Raw genomic sequence first — 23,349 nt, 5'->3', positions numbered from 1 at the left:
CTTCTTTGGGCAGGAGACCTTTAAGTGTGTTTGGTACAACTCCACACGCATCACTTAGGGGAGCAATATATGGATTCTTATTCACACCTGAAGTGTAACATCTGTCATTAAACACTCATTTGTATTACAATGGCACTAGTAGATCAGATTGGTTCCTAGGCTCCTATTGTAGTTTTCAAGGCTTGTTTCTGTCTTTGTTTATGCTTAATAGTGATGACACATCCCTTAAGGATAAAGGCATTTTAATAAAACTCTTCTAGCAGGAAGGAATTTTGGTACCTGCATCAGTGTTGATAGCAGAGAGCATCTGCACAGTTTGCTGTCATCATGTGGAGAAAGAGCTGACTTCATTTCTGCAGCAGTTATGACTATAATTTCTCTTGATTGTAGTCTACTTTCATTTAATTTGTGCTCAAGGGCCCTTCACATAGAATGATTTCTGCTGGGTGAGAGATCTTGCTACAGCTGAGAGGTCACAATATAATATAATCTATTGATTGTAATGAATACTTGGTGTTTGCTGTATTCAGGATACATGAAGGAATCCATTTTAAGTCCTGAAATAAAAGTAAAATGTAGGTTGATTGTGTCTACAGCTTGCAATTTTATTCATGAGAGTTACTATCAGGTAGGAGAGGGCTGTCACCAGCTTGACTATGCATACCCTTTTTTTTTTTTAAGTTTACATTTGTAACACAGCCTTTTGGTGGTGTTATTGTCTGATATAAATGCAATCAAAACTCTGCAGAAGGAATAGTTGTGTGACGCTTACTGCTTTGTTAAAGTCTGGAAAAAAAGATTATTTAATGCAATATGAGAAATAAGATTGTAGTTCCCATGGAGTTAAAAAAGTGTTTGCTAACTCTAACCTGAACACAACATTTTTCTAGCAGATGATAAGTAAAAAGAAATGACTTCTCAATGGGGAAAAAAATAAAATAGTCTACAGGTGTCTTCCCAAAAGACAGAGATCAGGAGAATAAGGACAAAGCCATTCATTCCTCTCATTTCTCCCTTTGTTCCCAAGATCTGTTGGACCATCTGTGGGTTCCCTGTGTGCACAGGTCACAAGCTCTCAGATAATTTCCAGGTAAAAATCACTGCTTCTGAATTAAATTCAATTCTGTGTGCACTTATGAAGGAAAAGACCTGACTGTTGGGATGGGCTGCAGGTGGTCAAGAGCATTCTTACTGATGAAGTGTTGAGTAATACAGCTGGAGACAATATGATCAGTTTTGTTTGTAGGACCTGAGAGCACATGGTGAAGAAGCAACAACTGTAGTGTTAGATCTAGAGAACAGGCACTTGGATACAGAAGATCACTGCCCATCATAATGCATCATACTTTTTGGCATGACTACTGTGATCATCTAATGAAACAGAGGATTTTTTTTCCCTGTTTGAATTCAATAGCCTTACAGAAAACCCATCGCTATATCCAGAAATTAAGATGCTAGAGAAGACACAATTTTCTGTATATTTATTTGTTAAAATCCAATGAAGTCCTACTTAAACAGGAGAAAAAGAACAGGAACAAAAACCTTAAAACCTAGACCCAACCAACCTGGGGACAAGTCTGTAATTATATAAATTATGCAACATTGTTGACTTCACAGTCATGGTACATCTGCACACTATGGTGGAATTTGTCCCAGAAGATTTGCCATACCAAATTAAACTTCAAACCCATCTACTCTACAAATTTGTCTCTGAACATAGCCAGCACCAGATGTTTCAGAGGGAAGGTGGAAGAAACCACCTGCTTCATATAGAAATGAGGCTAATGTGTTCTTTATATTAGGTGCCCTCCTGAGCAGTGCTTAGATTTAGATTTAGGTCAGAAGGCAGAAAATGCAGCATTATTTCACAAAATATATGGCAATTAGGTATTTTTGCTGTTTTCATAAATGCAAGTTTGTGTATAGTATTTGAGCAAAAATAGATTTTTTTAAAAACTGTTTCAGTATCAAGAAGTCTTTCATCTCTGGCAAGAAGATAAACCTGTTATGTTGAGAGAAACCAAATTTGTCAGGCAAGGCCCATGACAATACTAGAAGAGGAAGTGATGACTTTTGGAGCTCTTTTTAAGGGGATTTCATATGTAGGAAGAACGTTTCCATTTATTTATTTAATGTTTTACAATAGCTGTAGCAGAAAATGAAACCCTTTCTGGACATTCTGAACCTTCTGTCAGTAGTCCTGCTTATTTTCATGCTCGTCAGAATTAATACAAATTCATTGAGACTATTAAGTTTCAAAGTGCATTTCCTATGATTGTCATTTGGGTCAGGATGGACTGAACTCACTCATCAAATAGTGTGTGATAATTAGATCTGTATGAAGAAGTTTGGATATTTACTGTCTCTGAAATGGTGATTATTAATGCATAGAATACTACACAGTTACAGAAATGGGAATGTCTTTACTTCCACTTCAGCTGCTCACCTGAGCAGCAGCCGTTAATAGTTTAGAGGAGTAGAGCATTAAGTGTGCTGGTTTTGGTTGCATGATCTCAGTCATAGACATTCCTGAGGATCCTCCAAGGTCAGGTATTCCCAGAGGCAGAGTTGTGCTGCTCCCTCTTTGGGTTGAGGTGAATGAGTTTAATGAGGTGGAGAGCACCTTCCAGATTAAACTTTCCTTGCTGGAGAATCATTGTAAGCTTTTGCTGTTTCATTGTTTTAGCAAGTCACTGGGTAAATACTCTTCTGTAAGTTAGCTCTGCTGTTTATGTCAGTCATATATATAACAACAGTCTAACTGTGCTTTATCTAAAAAGAGTTGCATCCCTAAGAGCTACATAGCAACACATAGAAGGTCAAACTGTGGGCTTCCAACATCAGCCTAATTTCTCAAGGGATATCAGCTCAGTAGGCCAAGGCACCTATTCTTTTACATTTACAGAGCAGGGAAAAAAAAAGCTTCACATAATTTGAGTAAGTAAAAATAGCTGCCATATGAGATGCATAGTATTTAAACTGAAAAAAAAAAAAAGCCAGAGAATATCATATAGAGTGGCAGACCTGAGACTCATTCTTTCCCCTCTCTTTCCTCATGCATTAAGTGCAAACTGGTAACTGCGAAAACACATAGCCCATTAGATTTTCTCTTATGTCACCAAATGCAGGCTGGCTTCTAGCAATGGCTGGGTTTCACGGTTGATGTTACCTTGCCAGTGACACTGTGTGCTGCCAGTACTGAGAAATCATAGTTCATCAAATTCAAGAGATGATTCAGGACTTATGGCCTGATCTGAATCCATCGGAAAGATTGTATTTGTTTTGGTGGCTTTAGACCAGGTCCTAACAACATAAGGAGAAGTTTTCTTATCTTGTTTCTTTATGACTCTCAAAGGTAGAATTTAGACTAGCTAGGAAGGTCCTGAGAGGGTTCCCTGTTAGGTGATTTGCACATTACACCTCTGAGTTCATAAATTGATATGTATGCCAGTCTTCAATCATTAAAGAAAAAATGTCTCACTAGTACCTGGTTTTAACTTGGTTTTGGCTCTTAATGAATCCTAATGTGGTTAAACTGAGAAGTGTACAACAAAATTCCTCTGAAAATTCAGTTTTTAAATTCAGCTTAAAAAATCAGGACAAAATCATTGTACTGAGGCTTTTTCCCCTTAATGTTTATACTGTAATTTCTTAAGTTGCTTTTTGACTGTTGGATATATTTATATCCAACTAAAATAAAAATAAGAACAGAAAGGCAGGCTCTCCTTTTAAAAGGCTTTTAATGCTTCTTTTTTTTAAGTGCTTGTAAACCTCAAGAAAGTCAAGCCTGATTTTCAGTTGTTTTATTGGAAGATATGGTTTAGGTCAAGCTTCATGACGGCCTTGTGGTCAGGCAGGGATCACATCCTCCTTTGTATCTAATCTGATTTTTTAAAAAGTCACAGCTTCTGTTTTTCTCCTGTACTGGCTCTGATGGTTAGAAAACCCTTCTCTATAAATATCAGAAAAGTTGCCTCCTATTTCTGTCTCAGATCTCTCCTTAAAACCATCTATTTTAAAGTGGTATCCCCAAGAACTCTGGCAACATACTAGCTACTGAGGTAATGAGATTGCTAGTGCACAGAAAAATAAATGTACCCTCATTATATGATAAGCAAACATTTTTGTGCACGTTCTTGTCTCATACACTATAAGAAAGGAGGCAACTGGCAAACAAAGATAAAATGATGTAGGGAAATGGTTTTACTGATGTCTAATGAAGGCAGAATATGGGTAAAACATTTTTGAGACACATGACAGAGGTGTTGAGTTTTGACTTACTGGAGATTTGTCACATCTCAAGTTCTTCATTGTAGTACTCCTAGAGGAGTGGAGGAAGATGAACTATTAGGTGTTGGTGAGGACTAAGATTTGCTTTTCTTTCAAGTTCATATTTTAGTTTGCATTCAAGCCAAGGTTCTATAGGCTTGAATGACTACCTACAAAATCATAATTATCCAGAACAGAATAATCTTAATCATAATCTTCTAGAACGCAAAACTGGTCCTTCAACACAATTAAATGTCTGCACTACCAAAGTCTTTGAAGGAAGAGACCTCCTCCAACTCACAACTAATGAAAAGTAGTGTTGAGATCTACTCATCACCTATTTGGTTGAAGGCTTGACCTTCCATTAGTGTGATCTGTGATCCAAGCTGTTCACACAAACACCTGCTAATGGAGATCTGCCAGGCAGGTTGTAGCCTGGTCAGAGCTGATTGATTCACAATAAAAAGCCAAAGCTTTTCAGGCCTCTAATACCTGATGCATTAGCCTAAGCCTAAAAGAGACAGATCTTTCTTATCTCATACAACAGGGCTGAAATTCAGACACTAGGAACAGCTTCAAGCCTCCCCATCCCCCTTCTACAAAGTAAGTTTCATTTTTGCACAGAAATGAGGGAAGTAATTTTTTGCTGGCTTGGGTACAGTGCTCTTGTTATCAGACTAGAGTCATAGCTGCTAAAGCAGAATGTAGCTGAAATGTGTGGAAATATTATTAACTTCCAAATTAAGCACAGTATTTGTAAGTTGCAACTGGGAGTAGAAGATTTTTAATTAGGAATCTTGACAAGGCTTAAATGAATTGTTTTTGTCCCAGTAAAAACTGTGGCCTTGATAAATTTCTGTTACTGAAAAGCACGTTAATTTCCCCTGTTCAATTCTTCTTTCAGTGGATGTTATACATCATAGAAACTAATTTATGGGGGGAAGCACTGAGCATGAATTGATGATTATTTTAAGAAAAGCTCAGCACAAAACTACTCACATGAGTAAAAGCGGCTGGGATTTGGCTCCCCCATTCAGACTCCACAAATGCTATTATCAGGTGCTTCAGAAGTTGGAATCACTTTTCCCCCATTTTTGTGGCACACAAGGATGTAGCCTAACATGGAGGTTTGCACTTCATTTTAATACCACTGGCTTACAGAAGTGCTGGCAACAGTTTTGTGCTCTGACATTTCCCATTTAAGAACAAAACAAAACAAATAAAAAAACCATTACCACTGGTTTTCCAGTTCTAAACAGGTTAGCTCTTAAGCCTATAGAGAGATGTTCTGTTCTGCTTCCAGCAGAACATGGCTCATGCCACAACTGCTTATCACTACCCTTTGTGGCATGAGAAGCTGCCACTCATTCAGGGCTGCCAGCAATGCATAACCCTTTTCTATCAAAATTAATCTAGTCACCCTACATTTATCATGTAAGCTATTCAGGTGGTTATTGTGGCTAAAGCAGGTTAGGGAGTGCATAAATGTAGAAACATGGCACCCTGCACATACAAGTCACAACCTGTTTCTTTCCTTCTGTCAGATTCTTTTGCCATAACCACATTACTATCATTTCCTAATAAAAGCTGATGGTTTCTCATCTAGTTTTTCCACCTGGTTTTCCCACCTCAGTAAAGCAACTCCAGGAAAACTTCATCCAGGTGGAACTATCCCCAGGCATCCACCTTTTTCTGCACAAGAGTCTTCTGGACTGATACCTGTTAAAGCCACCTGGCTGGATGGTAGGATAGTTTTCAGCGATCTTTGTTGGAACTATCATGATCGCAGCCCATGGCAGTGTTTCTCCAACATGGTTGGCAGGGATTTGGAAATGGCACTGCTACAGGAAAGACAGAGGGATCAAGAAGCTCTGCTGGTTTCCAGTGGAACACCTGCCCTAAAATAATTCATGGCACTCACTCCAAACTACAGAGAAGTGCTGGGGAAAGCCCATCACAAATATCTGGATAAGAATGGACCATTTCTGCTAAGGATTTTTTTCAAATGGTGTATATGTTGACAGCTTTGTCAATAGTCCTTAAGCAGGTGTAATTCTGATGGCCAATTCCAAAAGGCCAGACCAAGCTGCTACAATTATGCAGACTTTGCAGATTCAGCTTCTGTAAAAGGCTGTGGTCTTCTGAATACACACAATTCCCAGACAAGTAAATGATTTCAAAGGCTGCATTTGACCTCATGCTGTCATCTTCAGTAATTATGCAATTCAATTAAATTAAAGTGAAAAGTCAGTCACGCAATTTTGAAAAATAACATCTTGAAGGTGTAAAAAGGAGGAACAAACATTTATGTATATAAAATATATGGTGTACATAGCCATAGTGTGTGTCAAAAGATAGCAGTTGCAGTTATGCTACTAAGGATAGTTCAATTTTCTCCAGACTGTTAGACTACATTCATCTCTGTGGCATGTGAGAGTCTTCCATTAGTGCATTAAGCCATATATCTTACACATCTGTTACATGCTTGTTCTCAGATTGTCCTTCTAGGAGGAAAAACTAGTCCAATTAGGTCTTTTATTTGGTGGGCCTGAGAGATTTTATTTATTTGTTTGTTCTTTCAGTCTACTTGCTTCTATATCAATATGGTAGATAAGGAAAGATCAAAGGACTCTTGCCTTGCAATTGAAACACAAGGTACAAAGGTTTGCCAAAGGCTCATTAATCCATCACTGATGCTGAGGTTTCCAACTTATCCTCTGTTGCTTTGTCATATGAGCCTCTACACAGGGCACTTGGAGTGCAGAAGCAGTGTGCCCTGAATGCCAGCCAAGTGAAAGGGGACAGCTGAGGGGTAAGTGCTAATGCAACTGAGGGCCGTGGGATCTGAAAATAGAAGGAAAAGAATTGCTGCTGATGTGAATTTCCCAGCATACATGTGAGAATATGGGGATAGAGCCAAATAGGTTCAGAAAGGGTCTTCACTAACACCTGCCTAAAATGCAGCCTGTGTCAGGCACAGAGGATCTGTCTTTGTTTAGATCATCCATTCACATACTTTAATGTAGCACTTAACTGCCAGGTCTCCATAACCCTGTTGAGCTTCGGACTCATTCTTTCTCTCTCTCTCTCTGCCTGTTTCCTTGCGTTAATCTTCATCGCCTTCTTAACAAAATTATTCTGATGCTCATGTCCAACTCATCAGAGTTCCAGTTCTAGTATCTTCAGTGTCTCAGCGTTTTCCATACTGTCCAACACAGATTAAAGATGAGGACTTGCAGACTTATTAGAAAACCTCTTTCTCTCCTGTGCTGCTTAGGAAGTTACACTTCTTTTTGACGTTACCTAAGATGTGTCTTAGGCAAATATCCTGTCTTACCTTTATTTACTCATAGTTCGTAGCTCTTTGTGCTACAGTGGCAGCTTTTAAAGAAGAATAACTTCTTCTATCAGGTGTCAGAGAAATCTGGGATGTCTGCTTAGTGCTAGGCACTTGAGCAATGCATGATTGCTGTAATGCTGAGTAGGATAATCAGCTTTTAGGAGTGTGTGATCACCAGTGAAGTGCACTGAGTTTTATGCCAACTTTTAAAAGCACCCACTTAGCAGCTGGTCAGCTTGACTCTGGTGCACTACAAGGCAGCTAGGTAATCTGACAGACTGGTCATGGTGTGAGACAGCAAACTGTAGGACAGCAGTCAGAAGGCTGCCAAAGTCTAAAAAAGGACATCTGACATACAGATGCAACTGCATGAACTTTTCCTTCCCCTGCTTTAACTCATAATGAAATGAATGTAATGCCCTTTTGGAAGAGTTTCTCCAGTTGGCAGGAGCTTGCTAGTTCACTTGGGAGAACTCCATCATGATGCTGCAGGGATTTCAGCCTGAAAACACAATACCAGAACATCCCACATATTTACTCTTTCCCTCCCATCTGATGTAGACTAGCCCCTAGCCACACCAAAATATGCCATGCAGAATGACTGGGTGAACAACTGAGTCATGCTGATTTGATCTAGTTCCCTCATCTTACAAACCAGCTAGTTTGAGTTGGATGCCTTTGTCATATATATGGTAAAAGGGAGGTTTAGGTTGTGTACAGGAAAGGGGCATTTTGGAGATACAACTTGATTTAATTGTGGTGTAAAGACACATCCTTTCTTGCACTGTATGCAGCCTGAAAGGAACTTACACAGAAGTCCATCTCTTACCGCTGTGATCCCTATTAAGGGAGACGGAGCTTTGGCTGGCAGGGAATGAGGAGCCCTGGCCACCTTACATTACACAGGTTCTGGACCAGGCTTCTAAAAAGAACAAAAGTTCAATGTTTTATGAGCAGCAATTTTCCTGGCATGTTTTGCCAGCTCTGAGTTATTTCTATTGCTGCTCTGAGCTGGTGGGAACTGATCTATGAAAGAAGTATAGCTGCATTTAAGTAGTACTAGACTCAAACAAGTATACACTGACTTTCATAAAGTTTATGAGATGAGCTTGGTGTTTCACTAGCTTGGTAAATGTAGATTTAGTTCACATCTGATTCACATCTTCCTGGGACCTCATTCTCATTCCTGTCTCTCCTTAGTAAATCAGTATCTCATGTGTACATATGTAATAGGTAAATACTATCTGCCTGTGTCAGATGTGAGATGCTTATCTTCCCCCCAAATTATTATAATGAGATATATTTGCCCTCAGTGCAGCATTTTATGATCTTAAAAGGCCAGCAAATTATACCACAGGCACTATGAAATATCCTAACTACATAATTTCATGCAATTTAATCAACATCACATAGTTTTCTGGATATAATAATGTATTTTCAAGCAGTTAATAGTTAAAATTTATTAGAGAACAAATTTAGGTTTGTTTTAGTACTTATTTAACTTCCATACTCCACGAAAGATTTAAAACATTCAGGTATCTCATTTGATCTCCGTTATACTTGTGCTGCTTGTTCAACAGAAAATGTACTTTTCCTAAATACATTTTTCTTTCATCAACACTTATGACTGACTGAGAATCAAAAGAACAGAACTGGCTGCCAGAGCCTCATGTCCTGTCGTGAGCCACAGCTCTGCCAGTTTGTGCTTTGAAAGGTATCAGTTCTTCAGAATCAGCAATAAGTCTCACTAGCACCCTCAAAGTAGTAACACAGGGCCACAGACATTCTTTTGCCTCTTCTGAATGTGTTAGAATGTGTTATTCTAATAAATAGAATGGAAATCAAATTACACCTCCTGAGGGATGTAGCGGTCAGAAGATACATGCCCAAATAGGCTCCCAGGCACTCAACAGCCACAGCTGGTACTGCAGCCTTTTCCTCATTGTGAGGCAGAAGGAACATTGTCTTCTGGCAGCAGCAGCCTAAAAGACATCCTTGGGACATCCCCCAAAACATGTTTCTTGAAAAACTTGGTTGCTACCTGCATAAAGTCTCTTTGATATGTGGGATCAGAACCTTCCTTGTAATTGACTGAGATGGGCTCTCTGTGTGCTCCTCTAAGTACAGGCAGTCTGCGTTCCTGCAAAAATACTAGATTTGAACAGTTAACAGGAGAGCTGAAAAAGAGAGATTGCTAGAGGTTGTTTGTTTGTTTTTGTGGGTTTTGTTTGTTTGTTTTCCCTTGAACCCTAAATAGAAAAAAAGAGGAAAAGGAAAAACGTGTTCTACTCTACTGACTTGAAAGATACGTGGCCATGAATTTCAAGAGCTTACTAATGTGACTGTCACATCTCTTACACAAAAATGATCATTTGCATTTTCCATTTAAGAACTTGATACTCTTCGTAAACTTACTTGAATCCTGTAAAGAGAGATGACAGTTCCTAAAGAGAAAAAAAGCCACCTTATTATTATGTCACTTCTAGAAATGCTAATGGTGGGATATGAAGGACAGCATAATTGCAGTGTTGCTCTACTGATTCTTTGGTTAAGGTTTTCTCAGTGCTTTAATTATAAACTACTTATTTCAGCAGTTTAACTTTCTAAATTCTCAGCCAAACACCCTTTGGGTTTGTTTCATAGTTTGCGGTACTTGTTGGTGTAAAAAGAGCCTCCTCTAGGCAAAGTTGAAGTCCCAGGCAATCAGAAGCACCCACCTCAATGGAGGACAGCTGGACTGAAGGGTCAAGGAAAGAACTGGCTGCTTCTGTGTAAGAACCAAACTGTCTTTGAGGTGAAGGTCTGCTGAAGTAAACAGGAGTGATAAAATCCTTGGAAGAGAAGTCAGGAAGAGAGCTAGGCATATATCAACCAAATTTGACAGGCCAAGTTGAAAAGCTGCAGAATATGTAAATGAAATCAGGTGAGGTCAAAGCGCAGTAAGAAAAAGAGAATTCTGCAAGTCTCTAGCCAACATCTTGGAGACCTGCTACCTCAGCATATCTGAATTCGGGGAAGGAAACTTAACACAAGCAAAGAACAAAACCTTTGAAAGATCATCTTAGATGCTTGTCCAGCAGGCACAGTTCTTCATGTTCTGCAAAATGATTTTCCAGTCGTTGAATCCATTCTTGAGGCTTTGGTCAGGGAAATTTACTTTTCAGGCAATGTATGCCTAAACTCCGTTGAGATTTATGTGCAATGCTTTTAAATTCATGCCTACGTGAATTTATGAATAAGAGCTGACTTACTATGCAACCAAATACTTTCTTGAAGCGGGGCCAACAGAAGGGACAGATAGTTCTGTTAAGCCCCTTAAGAAAGGAAGCTAAAAGCAGATCACATCATTTGAACAGCACTGCAAACTTCTCGAAATTGTAAAGCACAAATCCAGTGATTAGCAAGATTCTTTTGTTCAGGAACAGCAGTTTGAGAAGCCTGATCTGTAAAGCCTCAGAAACCTCATTAGGAGTTTGTAATATTTCGTTTATTTACTGTCATAAGTGTACAATGACAGTTTTGCCTCAAAAGCTACTGCTGCTTGTCCTTGGTGGGGAAGAACATGAAGGACAGAATTTTAACTTTTGTGATAAGACTGTGTTGTGATTAATTTCAAAAGTGATGGCACGAAAGCTAGGGAGTGGGATTGAGGGACGGGAGCAAGCACATGTGGTTGTGGAATAGTTTACAATAGTTTCTAAATAAGAGTGAGTATTACCTTGATTTCATCTCATTACTGTCCGTTGACAAGTCCTTCCTTCTCTCCTCCCTTGCTCATCCATATTTCTGGCTCGAGGAAAGGCTTTTGGAAAGTGGAAGCTCTCTGAACAGTTCCAAATACCTCCTTTCCTTAAAAACCATTCTCCTTGCTCCTTGACAAGGGAGATAAAGCTGAGTTAATTCTAAGAAACCAAAAAATTAAAGGGAAGGTTGAATCTGTACCATCCGGTAACATTCATTTTTGCAGGTCTGTGCTCCAGCTGGTTTTCGTTTTGTTGTTTTTCCCCCCCTTCATTCTCCTGCTGTGAGATGCAGTGCTCTGCTGTGGAAATAGGAGTGAATTTGTGTGCCCGTGTGTGGAGAAGTAGCCAGCGTTCAAAAAATGTTAACAAAGATTTATGAGGCAAATTATGTTGTTTGTTAAATACCCAGATGGAAAATCAGAAACTCTAGACATGATGAGTAGTAAGAATATCAGCAAAAGGCTATGATTCAGACAAATAGAAAGCCTCATGATTTAATTTAAAATGAAATAGTGTTCTCTTTCATGAATAACAAAAGGGTGTTTTGATGTTACGTGTGTTCCCTCCACCAACACCCTTCCTGAACCTGAGTCCTATATTCTCCATTTATGTTCTTTTGCTGCTTATATAGGAGTTACATAGGTAGCTTAGTGAGGGGCAATACCTGGTGAATCTGTAACGATACTGATAATAGAAAGAATATTCTGCCACAAATTATTGCAATTCAGTTGGTTTCAGTCTAGGAATTAGATGGCTTGGGGAGAAAGACGGAGGAGCTGGAACTTGTCAAGAGAGAGTTTCACAGGCTAGTAGGAACCCTCAGTACAGGGTGCAGAAGTGTAAGATCCCTTCCTCCTCTCCTCTCTTCCCCAGACCTTTAGGTCCTCGCAGGTTCACAGGGGTGGCAGCACTGGCATTCATCCAGAGGAAGGAGAGCTGCCGGCTAACAGGGAGGCAGAGCCAAACCAGTTTCTCTAGCTGCCTGCTGCTGGGGCAGGGGAGCCGATCTGCCGGCATTGCCCCAGGCTCAGATGGGCAGGAAACAGAGGCAGAGACACAGATAGCACTGACTAGAGACACCATGGTAGTATCAGCACTGATTAGTTTTCTAATTATGTGATACTGCGTATTTTTTGAATCACGATACTGCCGTGTCAGCAAAGCGTTGCCTATCACTAAGGTCGTTATGCTGTGACTTGCTGTTGTCTTGGAAAGCACAGGGGAGCTGAAAGGCAGTGTTGTCTGAAAACGTTTCATTTCCAACATTTCATTTGCAGCAACATTGTCAATGTTTCTGAAAATGACGTTATCCTTCAGTTCAAAAGTTTTCCTTTTAAACACTGCTCGTTGCATTTCAAATAAAAATGACGTTCTCCAGCATGCAGGCCTTTAAGCAACCGAGACACTTCTGGAAATGTTGATGTACCTCTTTTGTGTACTAATAAGAACTAATAATGTTGTCTTTGTAGGAGTTTCAGCTGTTTAGGGGATTTCTGCTGCAGAAAGACTGCTTAGTTTTGAGCATTTCTATTCCAGTGGTGCAATGGCAAGTAAAACAGCAGGTAAACATCCATATTTGTTAGTCTAGGCCAGCAGTGAAAAGTGGGTAAACTGGATTTCTCATTGACCTGTCTGCCCATGCTCTGCTCCCTGATATGGACAATGATGTTAAGACTGGGTGTACTACATATCAAGTAAACAGAAAATTAAAAAAATAAAAAGCAAATGAGTAAGTGCCACTGCAGGTAGGAGGTGTTACTGATCCAGACAGGTAGAGTCAGTGCCTTTTTTTGGCTCTGTTTCTCTGTTAGTCAAATACAGGGTGCTTAACACACATGCGGTTACCCACAAGTTTACAGTATGTGGGCAGCAAATGAGAGCCTGCTGCTGTATTTTATTACTGCTGTGTGCTATGTGTTTTCTCCATGGTATCTACTTTTACCTAATCTTAGCTGTTAAATCACACTACCATCAGTTAACACGACCTTTTTAGAAGGTAGAATGGAATGGTGATTTGGTATAATGCAGATGACTCTTCTAAAGTTGTTTTCGTTTTTGCTCTTTACTCCTCTGGGAAATGTCCAGCATCAGGAGAAAAATTCAAAGTACTTTTCATTTGTTGAATTCATGGTTACTGCTCAGTTGTTTCGTTTTGCCAAACTTCAAAGTGAGAGATCTGAAATTCTTCAACAAAATAATTTAGTTAGAATTTTAAAGAAAATTGTGATTGTTTTTAAAGCTTGGTTATACAGCATTAAGTACCCAAATCTACCTTTATATACCCTGACAAAGTTTCTTAATCTTCAGAGCTGCAGTGGTGTGAGGAAACTAATGGAGCAGATTCTCTGTTACTGACTAAGAGAAAAGAGACTGAGATTTTTTCTCCTGGTGTGATGCAGGTGAAAGTGTTACAATACAAGCTGCAGTAAAGGACAAGAGTAGAGATAAATGCAGTATTCGAGAGAGAAGGAAAGACGTTATAAAAAAAGACCTGAACCACCTAGTGATGTGTTTGTTCAGCAGAGCTTTTAAAAAGTGCGCTAATGGCCCATTTTATCTATCACCCCAAGTCAATGAAAAACGCCCATTGACTTGAATAGACATTGGATCAAGTGCTGAGCTTTTAGGAATAATTACACTCAGTACGCTGAAGTTCCTAGTATTTCTCTTCAGGCTGAATGCTGCTCCCTCCATTAGGTGCCCTGACTTCAAACAAACAAACAAGCGATCAATCCCCTTTTCCTACAGACGCCGTAGTGCTCCTGGTACTACTCCCAATTCAGGTTGCAGACGTTGAAGAAGCTTTTTAGATCAAAGCAGTAGTCTAGACCCAGCAAACACTGCTGGATGGGAAAACCACACATAAAATGTGTCTTTGTTGCACAGAGTCTTTGCTGGATGGCTGGAGCACAGCTGGTGGGTTTGGAAACCTTTTTGACTTCTGAAGGTGTTTTTTCACTTCTTGCCCTCAGATCATTATGCTATTTGGCCCCCAAAATGCCGTAAACCACAATTCCCAAGGAATCTCTTTTAAGTACACTGGCAAGAAGGGAGACTACTATTCAGTCCAGTACACGACACCCTCACCTAACTTTTTTGCTAAACTGAACCATTACTTGATTTTGTCCCTTTGCAGTAGGACTACTGTTAATTTTCTTTGCCACTATCACACAGTTTGCTCTGTAAAAAACAACATAGTATTGAAACCCTCAGGAATACATTTTATCATCAGAAACCAATGCAAAAATCTGTAAAACCCAATGAAGAATAAATAAGATGGTGGCTGGGAACATAACTGGATTCCCTCTATCCCAATATAATAACAATAGCAATAATATTAATAATAATTGAAAAATCCTAGTGCAAATTCTTGCCGTCCTCTTGTCACATGGATGAAATGAAAAAGCATGAGCTCATTCTGAATGGCAGGAATTAAGCCACAGGACACATCCCACAGTTTAGCATCCACTTAGTAAAGATACTGCCCCACCTGATGTAGACAAACACACCAAAGTGTATGTGACTCAGGAAGATGGTAAAAAAGGAGCTGCCTAGACTTATAGTATTAGGAGGTTTGTGTATTATCTACGATGATCTCTTAGCAAATTACTAATACCCCCACTAAACTGTCTTTCGGAAGGCTGAGTATTTTATAAGTTTTTATGTTTATATCAGCTCAGGACTGGATAAGAACAGAAACTGAACTACTTATCCATCTTCTCTGTTCTGAATTTATCTCTTTCTTAGAAACACAACCATTCTATCATAAATAACTCAGAGAAGGAAACTAATAGGTGAATAAATTATAGAATAATTTAGGTTGTAAGTGATCTCTGGAGCTCACCTGGTCCAACACCACAGATATCTGGTTTGGAGCTGCTTTTTCTGTCTCTCAATAGAAAATAGAGTCCCATGGGTCACTAGAAATGTCTTTTTGGACTCTCTACATACCTACATTTCAAATCCAGAGGGAAAAATAAGGTTTATGATTTAGAAAAATTAGTTTAGAGCCCCCATACAAAAATTTAAAAAATTATTCTCTGCGCAAAATAGCGAGGGGAAGTTTTCCTTATGCTTGCTATGGAAAAAACAGCTGAGAATATATTTTTTGTTCTTATTTTCAAGATGGAAAACTTGCTGCACAATGCTTTATTTATACTGACAGATTGGTACTTAAGCAAACAAGCAGACCATAGATCCCTAGCTTGGAGATGAGTTACTGCAAATAAGCAAAGAACTAAAAAGCATATAAGTGAAATATCTAAATACAGAAAATCCTTGTCCTCTGCAAAGGTATATGGTAAAAGAAACTACCACGGTTGTGTTCAGGGGTGAACCTGACAGTAAAGAGACCAAACTAACTTTTTTTTTTTTTTTTTTTTTTTTTTTCCCCCACTGATTTGAATGCAAGGATCTCAAAGCTCTTTTCTCAAATGTAAGATTAATAAAGCTTGGCCATCTCTCAAAAACTGATGTGGAACGGGACAGTCATTTGCTGGCAACATTACACAGGGTCATGAAATGAAGTGGTGAATATCATCCTGAACTGAAAACAAGGTCATATTAAGATAGGCACGATATTATTATGCGCTATGTAATTTGGCCAGCACATCTGGTTTACCTCAGCCAGTATTGCAATGAGTCTTTGTGAACATTCAGAGCTCCTGTTCTACGTATCACCTGTGCTAGTGACTTTCTAGCCACCCTTCTTGCTCTGCTCCTGCATCAGGCAGAAATAGGTTTCTCATGTGACTTCCTGAGCCACAAATATGGCACTTAAAGGGCCTTTGAATCAAACTAAAATAATATTTACTGATTTTACCACCAAATACCGCATAGCAAGGCTCTGATACTTGGCTCCCCTGAGCCATCAGAACTCTGGTGAGCCTGATACAGGTGGCCAAGAGGGGCATGCAGCTGTGCAGAGTCTCTTGAGATGACGTGAAGTTGCCCTGACTGTTGGAAATTCAGAAGAGAGCAGCCTGCTCTTCAAAATGCTACACACTGTAACAGAAGTCTGAAATCGCTTTCTGTGAGCCTTTCTTCTCCAGTCCCACTTCCCTTTCAGGCAGAGATGTTCTGAGTTCTTAGGAACAAGTATCATTTCTTAACATATTTTAGAAGAGCTTGCTTTGATGGTCCTCTTTATGCTCTGTTGCGTGAAATTAATGAGAAACACTATTGTTACTTTACAAAAGAAGAAACAAATACATTCCTATCTGAAGATAAAGAAAACTAGTATTAACAGAATAATTTTGTACAGGTACATTAGAAAAAAAATTATTAACTTGTTTATAGGTGATCGTTGCAAAGCAGACGTCTGCATCTACCTTTCCCATTTTATATGTTATTAGAGGGATTTTAAAAATGTTAACTGTGTAGGTCCAGTGGCAGCTTCGGAGGGGGTCTTTACCACCATCTATTGGTGAACTAGGAGAAAAGGCAGAGTGAGCTGACCTAGCTGATGTTCCTTATTGTACCAGTGCAAGCTTTTGCTCCATTTTGAGGTAAAAAATGTTTTTTTCTTCTTGCTCTGGGACAAAGGGCAACAGGAGTGTAGTTATGTCCTCTGAGTGAAGAGCTGTCATAGCCAAACCTTAACAGCTGGCCTGTGATCTCACACACCTCTCAATGGAGAAGGAAACTTCTAATTCATGAAGAAAAATGTCTTTCTAATATCAAGTGTTTTATTAATTAATTTCTTCTTGCTTTCTGGCAATGGAATTGGGCCTATTTTCTTTGCTGGTTTCAACAAAAGTCACACTGGTACTTGAATAGAGCCCCATTGCTGCTGACGAATCTTGGAAGAGTGCTGTAATTGCCAATATTTCTGCACAGTCCAGCGAGAAGAGTATTTGTGAAAGGACATCCCTTACAAGTGAAAAGTTTGCAGAATGAACCTGTGCTCCTAAAAAGACAGGCAAGAAGACAAGTGAAGGAAGTCAGTGCCAGGAACTGAATCAAAAAAGTAAATCTTTAAAGATGTCTCTAGATATGAAATGAGTCTACTTTACTGGATTCATCAACACTGCTTGCATATGCAAATTCCTCATGAATAAAGCTTTTGTAATGCAGACTCCAAAAATGAATTCAGGTAGAGGCAGTGACAGCAGTGAATGAGCACAGAGACAGTTTAAAGAGATTGCTTAGTTTTCAAATCAACAAATTGCTGTGGTTCTACTTAATCTATCAAAAAAGGAAAAGAGAACAATCTGGCAGCCAGGCAGGAAGATATAATGGTAAAGAACATAATGTTCCAGCTATTTTAGGACCCGTTTACACTATGAAACTGATGGCATTAGAGAACAGTTGTTGAACACATTTGTGGAACAGCTGTGTTATTGCTAAAGTGTAAATACTAAAGTGTGTATAGACCTGTAGGGGTGCTCAACAAGAATATTTTTTTGGGGAGGGGCAGGGAGCTTCTCTTCACTTTAAAACCATGTTCTTACTTGATTTCACTTTGAGTAAAGATGGACTAGCAGAGTTAAATGACTTCACGAACACTCTTTATTCCCATGAAAATGGCAGCAATTATATATGATAACTTTGATAGCTATATCAATCTTTCTTAAATAAGACTAAATAACATGGATCAAAAATGGGCCTTCAGTATTCATTCACAGATATTCTAGTCATTGTTTAGGTATTTCTGTTCCTTGAATGAGACACTTTCCCTCCCTCCTTCCCTTTCTCTCGGTGGGGCTGCCATTTTGCTTATGCTTCAGACTGAACCTCCCACAGAGAAATAAATTGAGAATAAAGCAATGCATCTCATCACAAGATGATATGAGAAAGACTTTCAAAGTCACTGTAAGGTAACTTTTATTCTCCTAGGAAAGATTTTGTTCACAGTTTCACTCACTTATCAAAGCCTCCCTGACAAACCTGACCTGCATGATGTGTTCAAAGTCTGCATGTATTAATTATTTTTGGATGAATAACTGAAGCAGAAGGATGAATTACTTTACAGCAATTTTAGCAGGTGTCTCATTGACTTATCTGTCTGTTTGCAACCATATACACGTGCAGATGTTGGAGAAGTATTTGCTGTAGCCAGAGGAGATTGAGCAGTCTGTGATGGTGAAGTGATGGCAGCTCAGGTCTGCTGGAGCACAAGGGCTTTCACAATTATTTTCAGGAATACCAAGTTAAGCTATATCTGCTTTTCCTCCTGTCTTGATATGAGAGATATGACTGCCATCTCTCTATTGTTAATACATCTGAAAATTAATTTATTTCCCTAATTGGATTATTGGCAATTTCTGAAAATAACTGTTAAAGTAATGTCATTGGCTGCATGCTGAAGCATGGAAAGTGTAGCATTGACCTGGAAGTTACTCGCTAGCTGCTTGTAATTAGAGTTTCTTTTGTGTATCTGGATAGCACAGTTGCTTGCACTAATTGTGCATAGGCATATTGCACATTTTCTACTCTGCTATGTGAATAAATGTCCAATTTACATAAACAATGTTGTGATTTGCATATGCAAATGGGGATTCAAACTCTACACAGGAGCTGAACTTCAATTTATGAAGAAAAGAGCAGGCGTTCCATCTCTGTTTAGTCTATATTGAGACAGCCAAAATGTCCCTACAATTTAATCTTGACTCATATTTCTTGCATTTACAACTATGCTGTCTAGGACAATTTATATCTGCCTTTTATTATTTGTAGTGATTTGAATGTCTTTACATTAGATTATGGCTTTAAATTCAATACGTTCTTGCTGTGCTATAAATTCAAAACACGAACAGTTCTTGTTCCTGAGAACCAACAGATGAAAGTGAAACAAAGCAAGAGAAAGAAACTACCTGTCAAAGTGTGTAGGAAGAAAGAAACAAGCAGTATATATGTTAAGAAACACAACAGATTATAAAATGTGTCTTAAGAACACGTGTGATTGTAGCACTGACACAGTCAAGGAATCTTAGCATGGTTACTATGACATTATTTCTTCAAATTTACCATTTTTCACCCACTTTTCAGTATCACATCTTCTCTCACTTTGAATACTATGGTGAAGAAAGCATTTAGTGCCTGAACAACATGTGGGACAGACTTAGAGGGCATACTTGCTTTATGCAGGCAATCATTTTCTGTTTCTGACAGGTCCTGTTTGCTCTCCTTCCGGGAGGGCAAAGCATTTAGCATTCCCTGGCTGCAGTGGCCCTCTGGATTTGCTATGCTGAAAACTACCTAGTTTAGGTAAATCTATTTACTTTAGTAAAAGAAATAAGAATAAAGCATGGGATACTTCTCTCTCTTTCCGACAGCTTCTCTCACAGATGCTCCTATGGGAAGAACAAATTCTTCCTGAATAAATTAAATTTGACCTACTACGATTTAAATTAAAATAGTAATAATTCCAGTAGTATTATTGTCATTGCAGAAATACTCTGGGTTTATGGTGCCTAAATGTGGGGTTTTCTAGCTTTCTTACACTTACCTAAGTCACTGTTATGAACAAACACTGTGGCACTTGATGGTTTCCTATTGTTGATAAAACTTCAAAATAAAACTCTATGTAGACTTTAGTTTGGTTTTGTTGTCTTGAAAATAAAATGTTTTTGGCAAAACACTTGAAAATGTAATGTTTAATTCAAAGCAGTTGTATTTTGGATTTGAAAATGTTTCCCTGTTGGCTTATAATTTCCTTCCTTCCTTCATAATGGAACTATGACAGCCCATCCCATGTGAGAGAAGATCTTTAATGATGGAAAAGAAAATCCAGCTAGGGAGCAGAATGTGCAGGGGAGAATGGGAGCATTCAGCAACCAGTCTATGACCTTCATGAGGCATTGTAATAAAACGTCCAAATAAAATAGTTAGGTTTTCATATACAAACCAGAAATTGAGACCTTTCCAGCTTATAATATTTTTTGTTTTGTTTTTCACATGAAGTAAATATTTTCTAAGACAGGAAATTGTTTAGTAAAAATGCTGTGTAGCTGCTAAAAAATGGATTACTGTCACAAAAACTAAATCTAGGAACTGGAAGAGATTTGGAATAAAAATTGAGAGAATCTTATAAAAACTTTACTTCTGATTTTGTTCATTTTTATTTGGGTCTTTTAGTAGCAACAATACATAAAATTGCTTTTCCTTGAAAGCATCTAACGACTTTTCCTGGTGTTTCTACAGTCTTCATAGTTTTCTTACAACTCCGAAACGGTATTGTTTGTTCTTCAGTCTATGGGATGTCCTCTCATCATCCACAGCTGCCCTAAGGACTTCAGCTCAATCTAGATCTTCTTTGTCTGATATCACCTCTTTGAAAAATTATGTTTATTTCTGGATGTATGAGGGATACATAATTATTGAGGCAATATTAAAACTATAGGAAGCTTAAAAGTTATTAGTGGTCCAGTCATTCATGGAAATTCACCTAACCTGGCACATCCAATTGGCAAAGGTGCTTGAGGAAATCATAACAGGAAACTAGATCAAAATAATGTTCTGAAGTGGAGATTCTTTTCTGAACAGCAAGGGAAGGATTAGAAAACAAACTGGGGTTTTGATTACATATAGGAAAGTGAAATTAATAAAACATTTTTAATTCAGAGGGTTTTCTTCTTGTTATGTGCTGCCCTGTTCAACTGAGGCTCCCCCACACTGTAGTTCCTGACAGTTCTAGCCTTGACATTTCTAATAACGCTTTCAATACCTCCTGAAAATTCCTGTAAGAGAGGATTTATGTGATGAGTTTATCAGAGCAGACTATACAGCAGTGTGTTTTCACCCCAGATAAATATCCATGTTCCATTACTGAAGTTGATAAAATATTTGATGGACAGCAGTGTCCTGCTGCCAACTGTTCCTATGCTACTGGTTATTTATTTTTCAAATTCAGAAATGCATGAGCAGGTTATATATTCAGATTTCTTCCTAATCTTGCAGCTGATTGCCTAAACCCCTCTGTCTGTGGCTTATACTGGTCGAGCATAGAAGCACTTGCTTTGATAAAATAGATGCTGCAGTGATTTGACGTAAATGAATTTTTCATGCAGACTTTCTCTGGGGCTGCTGGCACTAAGTTCCCATGAAAAGCACATGCCTGGCAGAACTGTCATAACCCAAAGAAACCAAGACTGTAGCTGATGGGGAACAACATAGGATGAATAACAAAAGCTCGTGTTAAGGTAAGACTCACTTGGAGAATGGTGGCTCTCTATCCAAGCCAGGCAGCTGCAAACTGTGAGATACAAACCCAAATTACTTTCACAACCAGCTGGTCATGGGTGACTCCTACTGTATGTATGTTGTGACATTACACAATGTAAATCAGGGAAGAGACTAGCACACTAAATCCACTGGCCTCTAAAATAGCAGCTGTTGCCCCTCTTTCTTCTCGCTACCCCAGCTGATTTATCTGAAGTACTCTCAAGTATTCTCTATGAACTGGGATGCTGAGAACCAAAGGTATTTATGACCACTGAAGTAAAACAAGATTTCAGCAGTTGCCTTGATTAACAGAAAAGAACTAGTTTCTAGTGTAACCAGTAAAGCAATGTAACCATATGACTTTCAGAAATGTTATTTAGGTTATGGCAGTATTTGCCTGGCTCCTTCTATAACTTCTCATTAAATTATGGGAACAGGGAAAAGAAAGATAACTGAAAATGTCCCAAGTGTGATGCCTCAGGCTTTGCCTAGAGTCCCAGGATACTACCCATCCATCTGCTCTTTGCAAGAGAAATGCTGGTTTGTGTTTGCCACAGAGAACTATTTTCCAAGGCTTGGCACCAGTGATACCAACTGCAAACTAGGATCATTAGCAGTGTTGCAAGAAATACCCTTCAGCACTGAGTCTCCTAAAAATGCCTGCAGATCTGCAAGCGTCATTGTCACACTGAAATTTTTACTATCTGCTCAGTTCAGTAATTTTCCCCCAAGACACCTTGTAGTGGACTTAAGACAAACTTAACAGGCCAAACCAGGCCAAACAAGAGTTAAGGCCATGGTGTTGCCTGCCAATATGGAAGGAAATGTTACAAACACACACACAAAAATCCAGTTAGTTTTAATAATTAGGTAGACATGCTTATCTTAAATGTGTCTGTGTTCTGGGTAGTGTCCTTTCCCATTTATTTTCGCTGCTTCAGCTTCAAAATTCTCTTCCTCTTTTCAGTAGGAAATTTCTCTCTCTCTCTCTTTTTTTTTTTTTTTTTCTTTTTGAAAGCTTTAGTGTCTTCAATCACCCATAGTCCATATCTTTGGGAATTCAGGTTTGGAATGAAAATGTGAGAACTTGATGCCTTTTTCTGGAGGCAGGCATTGAGACCTGGTTTGTTGTCTAGCTACTCTTATCCGGGCTAGGCTGAGGAATTTATACTTTAGCATCCTGCTGGACCTATTAATGTCACATATTTAATGTTATAGAAGAGATGAATTACATATACATTCTCTAAGTTCATGGTCTTCAGCATATTACCAGCTTTTACAGGAGATGATACATGACACATCAATGATGACAGGTGCTGTAGAAAGATAACTAGTCCCATATGCACCACCCACATTTGCCTTTAGTGTTTGTGCCTTCAGTCTTACAGTCCATCTTCCACTCATTAGTTAGAGCTTCTGATTACATCTTCTTAGGACTTCCTTCAGAAAACAGCACCTTCACCTAGCCAGGACCTTTTGCAGAGGAAGTAGTACACCATCTTTGTGCTCAGCTGGGTTACTCCCTTCTGCAGACAGTGTCACCCATTTGTAAGACCTGACATTTACTGCCCACAACACTGCACTGAATGGGGTTTGGAATCACTCATCACTACCAGCATCTCTAATTTACTATAACTGTTCTTCTGGTCTTCTAGCCCTATGTATATATATCACACTATGTTTCTTTAGGTCTTGTTTATAGGGCCTTTCCCTGTGGTACACGAATTACAAAACCTTTTAGCAGTTAGTATTAGTTACAATCTTCATTCATCCTTCTGTTCACTCTTTGCACTACCTTTTCAAGACTTAAATTAATCAGGGAATTGATTTTGT

Source organism: Caloenas nicobarica, chromosome 2, assembly GCF_036013445.1.
Source record: "Caloenas nicobarica isolate bCalNic1 chromosome 2, bCalNic1.hap1, whole genome shotgun sequence".
In the NCBI taxonomy this organism is placed as follows: domain Eukaryota; kingdom Metazoa; phylum Chordata; class Aves; order Columbiformes; family Columbidae; genus Caloenas; species Caloenas nicobarica.
Note: the sequence above shows the minus strand (reverse complement) of the source record.